This window comes from Danio rerio, chromosome 8, assembly GCF_052040795.2.
Source record: "Danio rerio strain M-AB ecotype USA chromosome 8, GRCz13ab, whole genome shotgun sequence".
Classification (NCBI taxonomy): Eukaryota; Metazoa; Chordata; class Actinopteri; order Cypriniformes; family Danionidae; genus Danio; species Danio rerio.
In genome coordinates, this window is record NC_141028.1 from 16,195,533 (window position 1) to 16,213,886 (window position 18,354).

At 35.0% G+C, this 18,354-nt stretch overlaps 1 protein-coding gene and 1 long non-coding RNA gene across 3 annotated transcripts in view; one reads left to right on the plus strand and one right to left on the minus strand.

Annotated features, from left to right (window-relative positions):
- Positions 1-18,354, minus strand: part of xpr1a (xenotropic and polytropic retrovirus receptor 1a) — a 161,011-nt gene that overhangs the window by 118,999 nt on the left and 23,658 nt on the right.
- LOC147842606 (uncharacterized) lies at positions 12,484-14,985 on the plus strand. The gene is made up of 7 exons (XR_015497662.1): positions 12,484-12,571; positions 12,848-12,886; positions 13,179-13,206; positions 13,403-13,459; positions 13,765-13,903; positions 14,010-14,113; positions 14,691-14,985. It is a non-coding gene; the product is annotated as an uncharacterized LOC147842606 (long non-coding RNA).

Here is an 18,354-nt window from a genome sequence, read left to right on the forward strand (position 1 = left end):
AATGAACCGCCAACTTATCCAGCAAGTTTTTACGCAGTGGATGCCCTTCCAGCTGCAACCCATCTCTGGGAAAATGACCCAGAATAAAGTGGAACTATTTCTGGTTTATATACTAAGCTTGCATCACTATTATCTACTTCTATATCTACATAAAGAGAACAATCAGTTTGACAGACGAGGACTGGAATGAGGCTATATTTAGAATCTATAGATCCTCGATTTGTGAAAGACATTGCCTTATTCAATTTGAAAGTGGTACACATACTTCATCTTTCCAAGGCCAATCTGGCAAGGATGTATTCTTCTCTTGACCCCATCTGTACAAGATGCAAACAGTCCCCTGCTACATTAGCCCATATGTTTGGGTTATGTCCCAGATTATCTGCATTTTGGTCAAATATTTTTAGTTTTAATTTGTATTATTTTATTTTATGTTGTAAAGATGTTTGAGCTTTGGGTCTTGACAGAAAGGACAAGATCTCGGATACAAGTGGCCGAAATGAGTTTCCTTAACAGGGTGGCAGAGCGCACCCTAATAGATAGGGTGAGGAGCTGTGTCACAATGAAGCTCGGAGTAGAGCCGCTGCTCTACCACATCGAGAGAAGTCAGCTGAGGTGGCTCAGGCATCTGTTTCGGATGCCTCCTGGATGCCTACCTAGACAGGTGATCCAGGCATGTCCCACCGGTAGGAGGCCTCAGGGAAGACCCAGGACACACTGGAGGGACTATGTCTCTCGGCTGGCCTGGGAATGTCTCGGTATCCCCCCAGAGGAGCTGGAGGAAGTGTCTGGGGAGACAGAAGTCTGGGGTTCCCTCCAAAGACTGCTGCCCCCACAACCCGGCCCCAGAAAAGCGGTTGAAAATGAATGAATGAATGAATGAATGAATGTATGTTTGTGCAAATCCCTTAACTGCTGTCTTGATATTGTATATGTAAACATCAATTTGTCAAAAAGTGAATTTGACTGTATTGCCTTTACTTTTCTCTTGGTAAGATGCTTGATTTTAATCAATTGAAAACAATCATGTTCCCCTTCTTTTGAACACAGGGCCAATGATGTGTTGCATTTTCATAGTTTGAAAAAAATAAGACTTAATTTAAATAGTTCACTACCATGTGGCGTTCCTTCATGAATTACTTTCAAAGCCAAATGTAATTATAAGGGAACAAAATGATCCTGATGCTGTCAGGTTTGGCTTGTATTGTACTGATGTTGTCTTCATTTTTTTTGTCTTTGTATATATGTACACAATGTAAAAGCACTATATATAAACTCTCTTTAATTACTATACTTTGTCGGGCACTGGAAAGGTTACTTCAGTAATATTTTTGCAATAAACAGTGGCTCTTTTAATCATGACAGCAGCTCTGACTAAATTAACATTTCATTTGCATACAGAATGCATATTCATGCTCTTATATTTCTAATTATTTAACGCAAGTGATTAACATGATTCACTAGTGTGGCAAGAGCTCAATTTTCATAAACGTTATGAATGTCATATTAAACCATGACATAAAAAGGTCAAATCATGTCATGTCACCTGTTGGTGAGTAATAAAGCTAAAAGGGTGCTGCAGTGAATGTGAATTATAATAACACACAAATTAGGTTTTCATGTTTAATACTATACAGACGGTGCAGCACACCACAGCAGGCCAATAAAAATCCCAATCTTATCTTATTCTAAGGTCATAATAAATAATAATAAAATTAAAACAGCATTGCTCTTTGCAGTGCAATATTTGACCAAATTTTCATGTTAGATCTCCCCACTTTGAATTAGTCACAGGCAGACAGAGAGAGCATTTGCGCGAGAGTTTGTTTGTGTGAGTGTAAATGACACAAACATATCTGATAGCTCATAGTAACTTGTGTTAGCTACCTCTTCGCAATTGCATTGCTTTTCTTAAGCAAATGGCAACCCAGGTGTGTGTAGCTTCATAGAAAACAATTTTTATGATTACCAAAGATGTTCCCTTCGTGCTTTGCTTCTGGCATCTCTTTGATTTTACACAGAGGACTAAAGGCTCCGGACACTGTTAATGAAATACTATGGATTCTACCAATATATGAGGGAAGTGCATTTATTTTGAACTAACTATGATCAAATCTGACTGTGCATGAGATGATTTTATTGCACACTTTTCAGCCAATCAGAATCAAGCATTTTAGCAGACCATGGAACGAATACTAGGGCTGTCAAAATGAGTTTTCAGTATCAGTTAAGTAATAGATCATAACCGATTATAACATACTTATGTCATTTATCTCATTTGCACTATGTTGCAGTAGAATAAAATGGTAAGGGAAGCAAGTATGGGTAATTAAAATGCTCCAACTACTTAAAAGCAGACAACTGTGCACAATTTGCTGCTTGTGTATTTGCTGGGACACTTGTTTGAGGGTTTACAGGCACACTCCATAGGCGTAATGTATTTTATACTGTCAAAACCACTGATTATACCTACCCTCACCCCAACCCTAAACCCAACCCTACAGGAAACCTGTTGTAAAATTTAAATGTAAACTTTTACACATGATTTTAAAGAGTTTTGAATTATTGGGACATGAGGTGTGCCCCTGTAAACCACCTTATCAGAGTACAAGTAAGTCATACCCATGTCATTATATAATAATAATAATAATAATAATAATAATAATAATAATACATTTTATTTGTTTAGCACTTTTCCTACACACATGCAACTCAAAGCGCTTCACAAACAACAAACAAGTAATCATTGTAAAATAAAACAGATAAACAAATGTAAGGACAAATAAAGCAAAATAAACATCAAATATACTCAGATAAAAGCATACATATACATGCATATATGCATATATCTACACAATCACACACACAATAGTCCTTACATATGTATATACATGCACACACTGTGCATGCATACATACATACACCTACACAATAAAAATATATAAATAAAATGCATACACTCCGCATACTGTTATATTCATATAAAATTTTAAAAGGGTGCGTCTTGACATGCTTTTTAGAACCATAAATGCTGGAGGATTCTTTCACTTTATTTAGGAGACAATTAAAATTTTTGGAGCACAGTGACTAAAAGAGGTGCCGCCTGATCGCATCAGATTTAAAGAGTAAAATTCTGAAAGTCCAGTACTAGAAGAGCGTAGCAAACGGCTTGAATTGCATCTCGATAAACAGTCAGAAATGTAAGAAGGTGTCAGGTAGTGTATTTAGTGCCTTATAAACTAATAAAAGAATCTTAAAATCTATCCTTTGGTGCACATTTTACAACTTTGTGTCGATGTAAGCCACATAAACCTCACATTCACTCACTCTCTCTCACATTCTCTCTGACTTTAGTTTTCTGCAATTATGCTAAAACAAAACTTAATCAGTTATCTGTTGGCATGCTGAATGAAGTGCTAATTCTCTCTTTGCGAGAGAATGTTATTATTTTTAATTGGAATAAAAAATTCTGCCATTTCTATGACCATTTCTATGACCCTCAGTCCAGTGATCTTCTGAGTCTTCTTTTAAATGGGCCAAATTTGAAGAATGATCACAAAAAACAAAGGTGAATATCTTGTGTCGTCCTTCATATGACTAAACCCACCCCCACTCATCTGAACATCAAATCTCTCCTTTTATCTAGTTCTCTCTACTTCAGCTCCCGTCTACTTCCAGCCTCCGTCTCCACCGTTGCCTCCCCAGGGCTTGCGTGGGCCATCTGTACGTAGAGCGAGAGACTCTGGTGTTGGATTACAATTAGGTTACAGTGGTAATTGGTGATTATTAATACTCATCTCGAATACATTACCCGCAAGCCGAGGATGTGCTGAAATATGCATGCATCCTCAGGCGAGAATGTAAATTGTAAATTGCTGATAATCACCGCGTTCTTGCTCAAAGAATTACACCGTCACTCTCTGAAAGCTTCACCAGCAGATGTTAATGTCAGCTATCAACACAAACATTTATAAAACATCTGGATTAATGAGATCAGAGAATATATACTTTGAATAATGTATATAAATAATGGCTTAAAAATAACTTGAATGCCTAAAAAACAACTGTAAATCCCCATTGACCAGCCAGAGCAATTGATCACAATCATCAAATAAAAATGGAACAAAATAAGATAATGAAATGCTTCGAAACACATCTCATTTACTTCATTTGATGGTCTCGTACTTTTTTATTTAATTTCCAATCCAATAAAGCCAGGGTTAAAATGCTGAGGTGGACCAGCATCGCACATCTTCTACTATGTGAATAATTTATCATTTAATATAAATCAAGCTGACCGGGAACAATAACCATCAATAATTCATATAGCCATTTCCCTCAGAGTGTCTGGCTTTTCAGAGAGCTCCTATATGATTTATATCTGGCGGATCAAGGAGAAAAATATTTCTTTAAGAACAATGATCTGTTTATTTTAGTGATTAAATGCAATGATGATCATTTTATGTAAATTAAATGGGAAGGCTGTCTAATAGACTTTGCTAGTATGTAGAGATGCCTGACTGATCTTGATGCAACAACACCCATGTGATCTGATTCCTAAATGATCCGGCAACATTTATTAAACCTCTGACAAGCATGACAAGTCAACATACATACTCAAGAAACAGCTTAGTCTTTAATATTTTCAATTACAAAGAATTATCCTTTCAGTGACTGATAAATTAGGATCACATCTACAATGCGTAATATTAGCTGCTATTTTAAAAAAAACTTACAATCAGCCAATAAAAAGGAAAAAATTTCCAAAAAAGGAAATTGGTGTTACTTTTTAGTTGTGCGTTAAACATTTGTGCATTTGGTAAGCTCTGTCTTGATAAAACTTCACATGGTGCAACTTTTGTTAAAATTTTTTACACAACTTCTCTGGGCTTTGCAGTGGCGCAGTAGGTAGTGCTGTCACCTCACAGCAAGAAGGTCGCTGGTTCGAGCCTCGGCTGGGTCAGTTGGCATTTCTGTGTGGAGTTTGCATGTTTCCTCTAGTGTTCGCATGAGTCTCCTACGGGTGTTCTGGTTTCCTCCACAGTCCAAAGACATGCGGTACAGGTCAATTTGGTAGGTTAAATTGTCCTTAGTGTGTGTGTGTGAATGAATGTGCATGTGTTTCCCAGTGATGGGCACAGCTGGAAGGGCATCCGCTGCACAAAACATATGCTGGATAATTTGGCGGTTCATTCCGCTGTGGTAACCCCAGATTAATAAAGGGACTAAACAGAAAATGAATGAATGAACAACTTATCTGATTGTTTTGTTTATCAGAGAATGTGAATTTGGTGAATATGTGTATACAGTGTTGAAGGACAGTTTACCCAAAAATTTTAATTCTGTCATCATTTACTCACCCTTTACTTGTTTCAAATGTTTATTAGTTTATTCCTTCTGTTAAAAATAAAATATATTTTAAAGACGACATTGCACAATATTGGAAAATTCTAACATTGTGATATTTTTTTATTCTGTGATTAATTATTGCGATATAATAATACAGTTTCACTAGATGACTTGAATATCTATTTGGAAAGCATTTATAATTGTAGATTGATTGGGATGATTTTTTTTTTTGCACAAAAGATAATAAATGTACAAACATATATAATACAATAAAGAAAAAAATATAAAATTGAAATAAACAGTGTTTTAATTGTTTTCCAAGGAGTCTGACAGTATTCAGGAATACAGTAATTGAATAATCAAATGTAACATAATACCAAAGAGCTTAGAATGACCAAGAGGCGACACTCAATAGAACGTTCCATTGCAATAGCAGCGCCCAGCAACAGCTCCGGATTCCGCCATTTTGGAGTGAAAGCGATCGTCTGTCCATTAGCTCTTATTGCCGTCGCGATGGCAAGAAGCTGCTTTGTTTTTTATTTTTTTATTTTAAATGCGCATTAAAGCTCAAATACAACCTGAAAGATGACAATTTACCATTTACTATCACAATCATCAGCACCTTTAATAGTTTATTTTACAGACTTATAATATGCTGCTGCTCTATTGGAATTTTCGTTCCAAAATGGCTGTCGCACCATCTAGAGGCTGTTTCCCAAATCGCACTAGAGTGTTGCCTCTTGGTGATTCTATGCTCTTTGATAATACTGCATAGTCTTTGTTGTGTACAATTAAATAAACAGAATTGTTATTAAAGTAACAAACGGTATAGTTTCTTATGCCTGAATGTTTTTTTAAAATCCTCAGTCACAGGGCTCCAAAAAAACTTGCAAAGTGATCAAATATAATCCAGACTCAACATATACTGCGATGTAACTATTGCAAATGTTCACATTGCGATATCAATGCTAAAATAATATATTGTTCAGTAAATATAACGTACATAATTTTCTGTCAATAACAAAAATAAAACAACAAAATGACAGCTGTCAACATTATCTCGACAGTTTCGGTAAATAACTTGCTTTGTTATGATGATAGTTAAACATTCCTCGTAACAACCTCTCGAGTCTTTCACATAAAATCAGTCTACAAGCTAATAGGGATGTTGTAGGGAATATAAAGTTATTTTTGTTGGTTTGTTTATTCAAAATCATTATAAAGATCTCCTTTTTTTAAACAAGCAAACAGACAGAAAACTGAATCTTGAAGCTCTCCTAATAAGTGTATTGTGGGTGTTCATGTGTAAAGAAATAAGCTCCAGGACTCACTCTACTTCCTCTAATGTCAACCAATGCCTGTCAATGTCAACAGACTTTCTCCAGTCGGTGCTTTGCTCTGGGCTACAGCATGGCATAAAAGGATCCTAGCCAGCATGGGAATACACACACACACACACAGGCACACACTCTAACCACAACACACAGATCCAGAGGGGCCAGACTCAAATTAAACCCACCTGCTTTGGCTCACAAAGGCACCAGGATAAATTTAGCCCGTATATAAAAAAGCCCAATGTTTCCTACACAACTGTAAAATGGGCGCTTGATAAAAAAGGCAAATAGGCCAAGGTGACAAAATAGAAAGCTTCATGAACAGGATGACTATAGGGAAACCATAATCCTCAGAGAAACACGACCAGACTGCAAAATATTAAAAAAAAAACACACAACAGCCCAATGAAATGTTATACTACCCTCGTATTTCAGCGCTTACAGGACGTCCTGTATAGATCGGTTCAATTTTCTCACATTGCAATGGGGGTGCTGGCACCTGTGAACCCCCTGGAGAGAAACACCATTAGAATATAGATTAAAGATGAATGTGTTGAAGACAGCGGAGCTCTCAGCAACACAATCTGTTCTGCTGAGACACACCAGAGACTGATCCACCAATCAGAGTGTAGATATCAAAGTCCAAACGGAGACGCTGACGGATGTTTTGTAGCATTAAAGACTAGGAATGAACTGGGATGACCTTTTACAGATGCATAATGTGAGTGTAATGTAATGTAAGTTTACTTTCATTGTAAAAAAAAAAGTGACAATAATAAAAGGTTGGAAGAGCAAATATATTAACGTTTAAATAAAGGGATTAGACGAGAATATAAAATGAGCAGAGAAGTCTGCAAAACATGCTTTAAAAATGTTTAAATTAAGTATTACTAATACTCTTTTTGATCTTTATTCTTGACTGGAGTATATACACAAATCCAAACAGTATTATAATACTGAGTTCAATAAAAAAAAAATAAAGTCAGTAAGTCTAAGTTAAAGACTAAATTAGGGCTGTTCATGCATATTATTAAAACATTGTGTCTGTGTTTCCCCAAAAGAATTAACAACCCAGGCTCATTCTTAAAACGCACCATATACATATCTGGAGAGCGCCAAATACTTTTTTTTTTTTGCAGTTTTTGTTTTTGCAAATCCACCAGAGGCTGCTGTGTTTGCTTTTTGAGATCTCAAATTTCTCTTTTGAGTGCTATTCGTGCCTGCTGTAAATCCACCAGAGGCCACTGTCAACTGACTAACTGACTGACTGATCAACTGACCCACCCTCCTCTTTCCCTAAACCCAACCAATAGTGTTTTCAAAAGCATCGATTGACCTGCCCGCCCACTTCCCTTAACTCAACTGAAAGTGTTTGGAAAAGCAATCCAAAAAAAAGGAAAGCCCTCGCCTGATTTTTACTACGTTTTCAGATTTTACCACATTCTCACCCCGTTATTTACTTGTTTATTTAATTTTTTTTACTTTGTTTTTGTTTTACCTGCTTTCTGAAACTGTTCTTTACCGGACTTAAACCCGTCGTCAGGGTCAGCTCCTCTCTGCATCTCAAGTCCGCCGACATACATGGCAAGCTAAGTGGACACACTGGTAATAGTTGGAAAGCAGTTCATACGGAGGTAAGAGGTCAGTTGATAAGCGTGAAAAGCAACGGCGTCATACCACCTTGTAGCATTCGTTTTAAAGACGATATGCAGCCATTTGTACTTCTGGCTAGAAATGTATCTCCAGAAATCTCCAGAAATGTATATACAGCTATGTTTTCAGAATGAGCCTATGTTGAATATTAAGCAGTACAACAGTTTTCAACACTGATAATAATAATTAGAAATGTTTCTTGAGCAACAATCGTGTGAGTTTGCAGACTGGAGTATTGGCACTTAGGGAACATATTACATTTAATAATATATTAAAACAGAATACAGCTTTTAATTTTAGTAGTATTTCATAATATCAGTGATTTTATGCTATGTGATGTGTGTTCAGATATGCAACCTTCATTCAAACGCATTAAAATCTTGTTGACAGTTTAGTGTTTTAACAAAAATTGCTAATAAATTTTGCTAATGATTTCAAATAAATGTCTTCTTAAATACTTTATTTGGTTTAACTCTTAAAAATAAAATATTTATAATTAAAAAAATATTTTTTTAGTGTAGTCAGTGTATAAAAACCAGAGATCAATGGCGAACAAGTCTACAGCACTAAAACAAGAAAGAAAGTGTGCTTTTGTATGCGCAGCAGAGACTTGAAATACCTGAGCATATGGTTTCACAGCCACCGCCTATAGTTTGCTTTCGACCTCCTTCCTCTGACACTGTACACGCATATGTGCATGTGTGCATAAATGAAAGAGAATGTACTACAAAACAAACATTACAGAATAGATTATGCCTCAATTAGCATATGACATCAAGAGAAACTGAAACATGAAGCATTAACTGCCGTTCATTTTAAACTGAAGAGGCCATAAACTCTCTGTTTTTCAGTTTTGTTCTCAGTGGTCCACTTGTAATGTTATTAAGATTACATTAAAATTGATCATTTAAAAAATATTATTTTCTGTCTTGTTTTGAATGGCTTCATCAGAACGCACCGTTTGAATAGGTGTGATGGATTATAGACTGAAGTAAACGCTTAAAGGCGTGATTGGCAGTTTTACATACACTCAAAAAAGATTTTAACTGCCTGATCAAACTGCTTATTAAAAATGAACTACAACAACACAATGCTTAATATTTGTAATGTGAATCCATTTGTGTTGGAATAATGCAAATGAATCTGCTTGATCTCACGAGAAAACTTAAATATTTTACCTTTTGTGTAAGTTTAGTGGCTAATTCTTATGAATTCTACGAGTTCAGTAGTACAAAAATGTACGATTTTTTTAAAAGGAGGCGTGGCACCCAACCCCACCCCTAACCCAACCATCATTGGGTGATGAGCAAATCGTACTAAATTGTACGAATTACACTGTAAAAAATGCAGGGTTCCACATAATTCATTTATGTTGTCCTAACAAAAATTGTTAAAGTTAACTATACACTTTTAACAAATTTATATTAACATAAAAAAAATTAAGTTGTCCAGAAGAAATCTCAAGAATTATGTTGTTTTAGCTTATTTTAATTAAGTAGTTTAAACAAGTAAAATAAAAATTTGTTTTTGAGTGTAGATTGTACAAATTTATACAAATTAGCTACTAAACCAAAAAGTTACAAATTGCCATGAGATTGTGCTGAATGAATTGTGTAAAACCCCGCATTTTTACAGTTTATGTAAACATTTTCAGTGCTTTGACTCCAAGTTTAGGTCCCAAAGCTTGAAAGGACAACTGTGTGTCCACAAAAATTGATATATGGCAATTTATGGAAATTACATAAATGATATACAAGTTCATGTTTGGATTTCACAAATATTAAATATATGCCATTTAAGAATCATATATTTAGAAAAATTGGAAAAACGGCCACGTCCATATTTTTTTCAAACTTTGGAATTATAAATATGTACATATATGTTCAAATATACTGCTCAAAAAAATAATAGGAACACTTGGAGATACATTGTGTTCTTTAGGTGTTCACTTAATTTTTTTGAGCAGTATACATGAATTTTTTATATGTATTATTAATTCTTTAATTTTATATATGTGTTCATTTATGACCATATATGGATTTAATCATATCTAACATATTTAAAAATGTTGTGGCCAAACACGAAAGAAAAAATGAAAAATTTGTTGCATATATGACATATATTTTATATATGTGAAACAAAAATATGAACGTGTATGTCAAATATGTAATTTGCATATATTTGGTTACCACTATATAAAAGTTCTGCGTGCATGTTTGACATCTTATATGCATATGTTAAAAAAATGCATAAATAATCTGTTCATTTAAAACACTCTGTATATATAAGACAAATATATATATATATATATATATATATATATATATATATATATATATATATATATATATATATATATATATATATATATATATATGGCATAACACACGATATAGTCTGCAAATCACCATCTAACGTTCAATCTTTCTGAACTTTTCTGAACTTTCAGTCTTTTCCTTGTGCAAAGTAAATAAATCCTGTTCACACCAGGCATTAATATCCATTTATGTCAATCAAATAACGTAGATGAAGCTACCCAGCAATCATTTTTTGTTTTTAAAAGATGTCTAATAGATGTCTAAAAATAGTTGTCTTGACTAAAATAAGACTAAATTTTGGCTGTCAGTGAAAATCTAATAGACGTCAAAGAATAGGCCAAAACGAGACTAGTCATCGAACAAACATAAATAAATGACTACACATATAAAGTCTGTCTAATCTGTCTATTTGACCACTAGTCTAGTTTCGGGCTATTCTTAAATGTATATTACACTGTAAAAAATTTCCAGGTTTTCACAACAAGTTACTGTAATTTTTCACAGTAAATTACATTAGTATCCCTTCACAGTATTTAACTGAAAAATTCACAGTAATATGTTGTATTCATATTTTTATTGTGAAATTACGGCAGGTAGCATGATTACAGCAAATTACTGTGAAAAAGACTATATATTTTGCACGTTAGTTATAGAAATTCAAACCTTTTTTTATTTCAACGTAGAAATTAATACAAATTAACTTTTAACAGATAATAACAGAATGTTATAGCCCCCAAAACGATTTGGTTACCAACATCTTTTTGGTTGTACTGCACCATTATTTAATTTTTTTTACAGTTAACATAGAATAGGAAATACTATTTAATGAACATATCTGTGTGCTTAGCCAAAACATAATAAACTGGAATAAAAAGTAATTAATTAATGAAACCAAAGACTGTTAAACAGCCAAAAATTATTTCAATGTCAGGGTAAATGTCTGCTTTAGACGGTTTCATGAGTATTGGGCACCTGTCATCGCCTGGAGGTCACTAATCTCAGAATTATATATATATATATATATATATATATATATATATATATATATATATATATATATATATATATATATATATATATATATATAAACCACAGATTAGAGTTTTAAACAACTACATTCTAGCATGAAAAACAGTTAAAACTACATTTTCTGACGCATATAGAGCCATCGAAGACGGGGCAATTGTCCCAATGTCTAGCCTGAAGACAGGCGCCTCTCGGCGGATACATGAGTAATGAGCGCCGTTACCGCCTGGAGGTCATAGATCTCCGCTACCGGCAAAACACACTTAAAATTACACACAATCTTTACTAACAATCCACAGATTTTGGTTTTGAAGAACTACATTCTCGCATGAAAAAGTGTTAAAACTTTATTTCATTACATATTAAAAGCAATATTTATAATATTATGTGCCTTCTCATCCACCATTACAGCTTGATGCAGCTTGGTGCGAAATGAATCCTGGGAGGAAAAAATAATAATTCTTAATACACTCCAAACGAACTTTATTTTTATTATTAAAGTCAGAGATATGTAATATTTTGAATGGCGAAGAAAAAAATTAACTTTATATTTCAATGAATATATCACTTTTGCACTGCTTCGGTTCAGGGCTCGTGTGACATTGAATCAGATTCAGATATTTTATCAGACGTGTTCATGAGCTCATAGTCATCAACATGCAATTTGTGTACAAGCAGTACACGAACCAAGCAATATGATGAAATATTAATGAATTATATGTCTACGTCTTACAATATTATGCAAAATGGAATCGGTTTCAGGCGAATTCGACTCTTTACTGTTCACTTAAAGGAGCCGATTCATTGAACAGAACTGACTCGACTCGACCGCAAACAAGCGCCATCGCCACATACGACGCCTCGTCTCTTCACCCAACGAATTCATCCTCGGTAAGTGTTAAAATATGACTTTTGTCCGTTAAATGATTGTTGTATGTGTATTTCTGTATAGTGCATGTCATTTAACTGGAATTTACCGAGTACTTTGGTTGTACTCGCACATACAGGGTTTAAGCGCGCCTTTTTTTAAAACAAGAAATTAACGACGCCAGATGGTGATTGTAGTGTTTTCTGAGGTAACATAGCATAACGTTAACGTTAGTTCCTGAAAAAAAGAAAGGGAATTTTCTTAAATTAACTTCTTGTTAACTGCATTTTCTGTTTCAGTACAAGACTGAAGTAAAGGTGAATGACTGTGACTTTAAGGTAAGCTCTGGCTTTCACTTAAGTTAACGTTACGGTTAGTCACCATCATGTACGTTAATTTTGTTCACTGTTACGTTAACGTTAAGTTAGTTAAATAAACTAAACTCATTATGAAACAAGTCTTAACTGTTTTATTAAATTAGGCTTATAATACAATTCAGTTGTATTATTTTAAACTAACACTAACACAGTACATATTGTATATTTCTCACTGGTGTTAATGCATAACATTTACTAATGAGAACTAATTGTATAGTGTCACTAACTGTAGATTTTATTTTTTGGTGTTCAGGTGTACCTGATAATAGCTGAAGTGTGAGGTGAGTGTAAATTCTGAGCACACAAATATAACCTAAACTCATTATCACAGTCTAAACCTATATATATATATATATATATATATATATATATATACACACACACACACACACACACACACACACACACACACACAGTATGTGTGTGTGTGTTAGGTTGAGTCTTTTTCAACTCTTATTATATTCATTTTTTTTGCAGCCACAGCCACTGATGTTGAAACACTGATGCCAATCACCCCTCTCTTGATTATTAAAGGTAATGTTGAACCTTCCTCGTTTTTATTAGATTTTTAAATGTCAGGTTTTTCACAAATTTGTTGTGAGCAGTTTCTTGTACAAACTCTTTTTCTTCTTCCAGAAGTTCCACCAGTACCTCCAGTCGTAGTAAATATTAGACAAAGATTTTTTTAAACTATAGTTTTTATTTTTATTAGCAATTTTACTGGGCATGTGTGCTTGTTTGCTTGGTTTTTAATAGGCAGAGCATGGAATGTCAACTTTGTTTCTACAAACAAATGTAATTATTCACAAACATCTCTAATTTAGTCTTTCTTTCCCCAGCAGTACAACATCAAACAAACAGTCTTATTCCTTGGAGGGTCGAGTGGTCATGGGACCTCACCTGGATTTAACGACTGACTTTGGATCTGGTCTGAAATTGAAGTATGCTGAAGATGCCTTTTGCACTCTGGAATTTAAGGTAATGTCTACAATAAATATTGTAACCGAGAGCTTGTTTTCGGGGGGTTAAACAAGGAATGTATAGGAGCACAAGTCATGACTCCCCTTGTCCCCTTGTTATAAAGGGCCGTGTTGCAGACTCAATTTGTTTGTCTGTGCTGGAGACCAGAGGGAAAGCTGTCTTTAAAAGGATGGGGCTCTTATACCATATGTGAAGTTACCTATTCAGGTGAGTGGATTACATACAAGTCATTGCAAATGCATAAATAGTGGGAATTTTTTACTGTGAAGCACAAATTAAGTGAAACTCAAAAAACGTTGAAAAATGTTTGGAATATTTACAAAAAAACTTGATTGAAATGAATACAACACAAGTGCTGTATCACTTCAATCAAGTTTTTTGCAAAATTTTCCTAATATTCAAATCATGAAAAATTAGCTTGATGCAAGAAACATCCTGCTTGTATTCAAGAGCAAATGCTGTGATGCATGTGTTAACTTTGCAATAAGTGTGAACCCAGCATTAGATTATAGTCTGTAAACAGAAGGTGTAAATCAAATCAACTGTTTTAAAATGCTCTGCCTAGGTCATTAAAACCACTATTTGTTGTTGGACTGTTCGTGATTGTGTGTTTGTGATGGAAATGGTTTTCAGATGTTTTTGTTTAAATGATTGCAGTTTGACTGAGCTACAGTATTGTCAGCATGTTCAAACTGAGCTAACAGTAATTTTGCTCTGTAGTGCAGCAGTAGTGTCCCAGTAGTGTTGTATGAAGCTAACTGTTTGTCTGCTCTTTTGCTTATAGGTGCTTTTTGGGCACCAGTTTGGAGATGGAAGACAGACGAAGTCAAAGAAGCAGAGAAGACACATCAACCAGCAAGTGTGTACAATTATCAGGAAAATGATTCATGATATATATAATGAGAGAGAGAGAGAGCGCACTCTGAAGCACTGCTTTTTATATGTATGCTACATATGATGTCAGATTTTTTTGTTATTATGTTCTTAGGATTTTTTGGGGCTTCACCTTCACCTTTTGAAAGTTTTCTGAAATGCTTACACAGATGTCATTAAGCTGTTAAATAAATCTGTAAAATGTATGCGTGTTTGTTTTTATTTTGATTTTAGAGTCTTCTCAGATCACCCAAAAATGAAGATTATGTCATCATTTACGCATTTTCAGGTTGTTTAGACACAAAGGGGAATATTTGATATTTTTATTCCTGTGTTTAACAAAAAAAAATCATTTTTAACAGAGCTGGAACAACCTGAGGGTGAGTAAATCAAGATAGAATTTTCATTTTTGTGTGACCTAAATTTGCTTTGAAATTTTACAGCACCAAACTTTACAGTTAAATCATGTATTGAAACTGCAACCTACTGCTAAATCACAGTAATCATATTGCAAATTCACAGTAAAATATAGTTAATTCTACAAGATAATACTGTGAAATCACAGTAACGGACTTTATTATCTACTGTAAAGTTACAATATATGGTAGTAATTTCACAATAATTTAATGTGACAAAACCACAGTAAATTACTGTGAACTACCTCACAATAATTTACTGTGAATTTACATACAGTAATTTACTGTGAAAGTAATGCAATTATTAGCCAGTAATTTACTGTGAATTTAAGGTCAAATTTTTTACAGTGTAGATTTTCATTGAGAGCACAAATTTAGCCATGTTTTAGCCAAGCTGTCTACTTTTAGATGTCTATTAAACCTCTACTAAACACACAATTGTTAGCTGGGTAAATCCAGATGGAAAATGGGTCTAAAACATTTTAAGTTTTTAACCACTTTGATTTGCTAATTCAATAACACACAAAAAAGCAGTAGATCATGACAAAATAAGAGGGAAAGGTTTATCCAAAATCCAAACACAAGAACTAGTGACACAAATGTTAATATCAAATGGAAATGCATCTCAACTAACCACTTCTGATCAGACCATTTTAAAACTAACAGAAATGGGACCGTAATAAAAATTATTATAAGTAAATAAGTAAAAATGTTAAACATCAGGACTCAAAACACACTGCCTAAAAGTATGTGCCAACTCTTTTAATAACACATCCTCCAATCTATCTTTATAGCTATTCTGCGGCCTCTGGATATTGAAACAGTGCGGCATTCAGGCATCCATCACTTGCTGTCTTAGATGTTTAAAGGCTTAAGTGCACATTGTCAAATAAGACCTTGACTCCTGCTGTCCTCCATAACCTCCTGTCCTCCCCTCCTCCATCTTCCCCCACGCCGCTCGGCCTAGATGTAATTCACAGATGAATAATGAATGGACTTTCATCTCTCCTGGATTTGGGGTTCACTGCTCTAAGATACTGTAGCAGAGGCAGCTGCATTTAACATGAGGTGAGGGATTCTCCTGACTGTATCTGTGATGGCTGAGTGTCTGGCTGTGTGTTGGTTTAGGCTGCGGATGACAGATTGAAAGTGTTGCAGATCTGAAATGTTTCTGTCCAATATAAGGGGAAGATATGTGTGATATCTTACTAGATAAACTATAGGATCTGCAATAAATGTCTCTCAGCAGTCAACTTTTTAGTGGGCTTATATTTCCCTTTAACACATTTATCTTTTCCTCTTCTTAAATACTTTTGGTATAAATGCTCAAACCATTATTCTTAGAAGTGTCAATTATCATACGAAATCAACAGACGGCTACATGGATATGGATATGGATGGTTGGATGGAACGATACAATAATAGATAGATGGATGTATAGAATGACAGATAGATTGTTAGAATGATAGAATGGATGGATAGATGGATGGATGGATGATTGGAATGATAGATAAAATGATAGATAGGTGGATAAATGATAGATGGGTGGATGGATTGATGGATGGATTATTGGAATGATAGATAAAATGATAGATAGGTGGATGGATGGATGGATGGATGGATGGATGGATGGATAGGTGGATGGATGGATGGATTGATAGAAAGATATGTGAATGTATGTATGTATGGATGGATGTATGGATGGATGGATGGATGGATGGATGGATGGATAGATGGATGGATGGATGGATGGATGGATGGATGGATGGATGGATGGATGGATGGATGGATGGATGGATAGGTGAATGTATGGATGGATGGATCGATGATTGGAATGATAGATAAAATGATAGATAGGTGGATAAATGGATAGATGGGTGGATGGATTGATGGACGGATGATTGGAATGATAGATAAAATGATAGATAGGGGGATGGATGGATGGATGGATGGATGGATGGATGGATGGATGGATGGATGGATGGATGGATGGATAGGTGAATGTATGGATGGATGGATCGATGATTGGAATGATAGATAAAATGATAGATAGGTGGATAAATGGATAGATGGGTGGATGGATTGATGGACGGATGATTGGAATGATAGATAAAATGATAGATAGGGGGATGGATGGATGGATGGATAGGTGGATGGATGGATGGATCGATAGAAAGATATGTGAATGTATGGAAGGATTGATGGATGGATGGATGGATGGATGGATGGATGGATGGATGGATGGATGGATGGATGGATGGATGGATGGATGGAGGGATGGAATGCCAGAAAGATTGTTAGAGTGATAGAACGAAAGAACAATAGATGATGGGTGGATGGAACAATAGAACAACAAATGATAGATAGATAGATAGATAGATAAATAGATAGATAGATAGATAGATAGATAGATAGATAGATAGATAGATAGATAGATAGATAGATAGATAGATAGATAGATAGATAGATAGATAGGATCACACTGAATCAAACAAGCTTATATCAACAACATCTTAACTGTGCTTTTAAATATCCCTTATTCCCCTTTCCACCTTTTAAATATCCCTAATGCTTTCCAAACACAAAACTTAATTCACTACACTTACAACAAAAGCCATCCATCCCTTTGGTTTTTTTATTCATTCATTCATGTCATCGTTGGCGTATTTGTTTCTCCGCCAAGAAGGAAGTAAAAACAAACCAGCTAGTGCGCAATTATCATGGTGCTCCACATCAGAGTGTCAGCTTGTGAAGAAGTCCATCAATAATGCAGAGGACTGGGGGTCGGTGCTGTGCTGATTCTGCCAACGCTTCACAGCCCCCTTGAACGTGGCCCCTGCCTGGCCTTGTGTCCTTGGGCCAGTACAACTGGGGCGGCGCAAACTCCCAAAGCTCCCTAGTCGGAATCTGTGCTAATGAGAGATTCGGCACCTCCACACGTGTGCCGAATAACAATAACAACAACAACAAGAGCTTCACCACTCAAAATAGCCTAACACACGTCTGTCAAACAAAAAAACATGTTTAAATAGGACAGAGGGAGACAAAGCTGAAAACACACACGAGAAGTGAGAAAGAAAATCCATTATTATGTATGCTACAGCTTTAATGAATGTTTTTAGATGGTCCAGATGGTCAAAAAAATTGCTAATTCATACC